Genomic DNA, 3,139 nt, shown 5'->3' on the forward strand with positions numbered 1-3,139 from the left:
ATGCACAAAAATACCGTGACGAAAATTATGATAATGCCATTTTAGTGCAAGATAGGGGTGTGCCGACATGGACATACTGGTATACGTAAATTGACAGTTGATTGTCGGATTGGATCAGATGATACTCGTGATCAGAAGAAACTGAAGTGTTTCAATATACCCAAATAGATGTTGGCAAAATACCTCTCTGCATTTCTCACTGCAAAAAAACTGCAGATTAGGAGCAACGTGCGGAGGGGTGTGTGTCTGTGTCTGTGTGTCCTCAACTTGCAGCAGGCAGCCAAGTTTGCTGTCACTCAGTCAGAATGTGCATTAGAGTTTAATCTTTTTTCTCTACCCTTGCCCCACTTGTTAGGTATTATGCACATTGATAGATTGATAGTAAACGCCCTCACCATGTGATTTATAATGGTAACAGGCAGCAACAATCTAAATGATCAGACCGAAAACATTAGAGGAAAAGTGATCGGGTGAAATTATGAAGCAAGTGAACAGAGAATAACAGCTTCACTCTATCTAATCAGAGCAGCAGGATCAACATACTGTTTACAGACAGGTAAACTAGCCAGTTGAGTTACTTAGACCACGCACGTGACTGACTCAAAGACAGGACAGTATGGTTTAGAAACTCTGTGACTGACTGACATGAGAAAGATGCTTGCTGGCAGGTGGTGATGGGTCATTCAGGGCAAGTAGGGCAGAGCCCCACCGGTTTTGAGCCTCATCTGTTAATCTCCCCCCCAAAATATGTGTCACATATCATTTAGCAAACAATGTAAAAAATAATAATAATTTAGTTAATAAAGTTGCATACTAACATGGTCTCTTTTTTGCTTTGTTGAGTAAAGCAGCTCCAAAATGCAGGTGTTTCATCCTAGCTCAGTGCTTTATGTGGTAGCAGCCAGCGGAAAATACGGAGCGCAGGGGTTGGTCATTTTCTCTAGTTGCGCCGTGATTGGCTCAGTGTTCTGTCACTCATGGGGACACTACGTCACCACAAAATGTATGGTTAGAGCTCGAAAATTCAAGCCCCTTGGGTGCTGCCATAGACTTACATTAGAAGTGCCCATCCAAGAAGGCTCAAGGTCATTGGCCACAGATAAAATGACATCAAATCACATTATATCTACAGTTGCTTTGATTGGACTGATCATGTCAACATCATACTTTCAAAATGTTTTTTCTTTGTATTATCTTTTACCAGATCTAATGTGTTATATTCTCCTACATTAATTTAACGTGTTTCCTTTCAAATGGTTTCAATCATATGCATATCCTTGCTTCAGGTCCTGAGCTACAGGCAGTTAGATTTGGGTGTCATTTTAGGCGAAAATTGGGGGGGAAAAAGGGGCGGATCCTTAAGAGGTTTTTAACCACCACATGCAAAACATTGAATTTATCCTCCCTTGATATTGACTTCTCTCCGTCAGAGTCACAGAGCGGTGTGAGTGTGGAGGTTATAGGAATCAATTCATATGAAAGGTAAGTTGAACACCTTCTGCAACATGTGTTTTAAGTTGATTAACAAAATGTATGAATATGACACTTTACGCAAGGTTATGTACCATTGAAATATGGCTCACGTGATTATATCTCCGTATAGTTCCCCTGCGGCCAGCTATTTATTTCCGAAGATCTTTCCTGAAATCTCATAATGTTGTCTTTTTCAAATTTACAGTTCCATCTTCATCTAATATGTTTCAAATTTCACAATTTGGCTATGGCGTTTTTGTGTTGGTGGTTTATTTCTTTGTGTTGGGGGTTTATAAAGCATCCTCTTCAAAACAACTTTGTCCTGGTGAGTAAAGGCCAATATGTTGACTAACTAACTAACTAACTAGTCTAATGTATTGAAATGTCTCTTCTCACTCCAAATTCACAATATTCAAATTTGTTATTCTCTGGATGTTTAGTAGGCCAATGAAATAGTGCACTTTTTGCCACAAAGAATTCCTAATTTCTGAAACTTTTTTTCATTTGTTTGGTTAGACTTCAAAGAGAATGGAACATGTAAGTATCTTTTCACCTTAATTGTACTGTGCGACCTGTCTTGTCAGTGGAGAGGACATTCATGTGTCCTGCTGCTCTCAACCTTATTTTACTAAACAGTAGTACCTGTGCAGAGTTCATGTGCAGCTGATTTTTTTTGCTAAATAGTTTTCCAGTTGCAGAATGATTCGGGGTAGACCCATTTCAACATATTTGAAATATTTCAACATATTTCAGAATTATATTACTTTTGTGTGTAATGATCACAACTGACACAACAAATCTGACCAGCGCCACAACAGTATTACAGTATTAACAATGGATGTTTAGTCATGTTTATTGGTATTCCAATTACAAGTGATGCCATTTTGTCTTCAATGTGATGCATTTTCTAGGTCCATTGTTGATTAATATGACAGACAAAATACTTGTATATACTGTAATGTGTTACTTTGACTGTTATTACCTTCACATTTTTTATTTTTTGATCTATTTCCTCATATACATTGACAACATCTTTCATGATGGTGAACTATGTATCTTCTTCTAGTCAAGTGGTGTTATTGACAAACAATTTAGTACTTATTGCTAAATGATTAAATACATTACATTATGATATATTATCATTGAGACTGATTCATAATTTAATAATCATGAAAGCATTTCTTGTGTTTTGAATAACTAAAAGACAGTACCCTTTAGTTTGTATTAAGCTGAATAAACTTCAGTAAGTCATGGAATACTGTTCGGTGATTGCATCAACTGTTTGTTTCAGATTGTATCAGATCCTTTGAGAAATCTCAAATAAAGTCTGCAGCAGATCATCATACAATACCTTCTGTGGATGGAAACATTTCTGACAGTAAGTTCAACTATATTCTAACTATTTATTTGATCCTATTTCTGTCACAAGTGAAACAGGGAACATGTGAAACTCAGCTGTGCTAAATCTATTGCCTTGCTTTCAGGGCATGAATGCTTCTGCACTTATGATATTTCCAGTCTTACAGGGATGTGTACTTTAATAATAGAAATAAGAAATACCCAGCAGTGCATACATATTGGCCCAGGAGAGGTGTCATTTTCCTTCACAAGGAGCACAAACTACACACTTCCTGATTTGTCATCTGGATTTTCAGGTAATTTTGTT

The 3,139-nt window shown here is 37.2% G+C and overlaps 1 long non-coding RNA gene across 1 annotated transcript; it reads left to right on the forward strand.

Moving 5' to 3' along the window:
* Positions 1 to 1,676: 1,676 nt before the first annotated feature.
* On the forward strand, positions 1,677 to 2,891 carry LOC106562072 (uncharacterized). Its single transcript, XR_014379315.1, has 3 exons — positions 1,677 to 1,798; positions 1,990 to 2,010; positions 2,765 to 2,891. It is a non-coding gene; the product is annotated as an uncharacterized LOC106562072 (long non-coding RNA).
* The last annotated feature ends 248 nt before the right edge of the window (positions 2,892 to 3,139 follow it).

The sequence above is a fragment of the Salmo salar genome, chromosome 11 (assembly GCF_965601325.2).
Source record: "Salmo salar chromosome 11, fSalSal1, whole genome shotgun sequence".
NCBI lineage: Eukaryota > Metazoa > Chordata > Actinopteri > Salmoniformes > Salmonidae > Salmo > Salmo salar.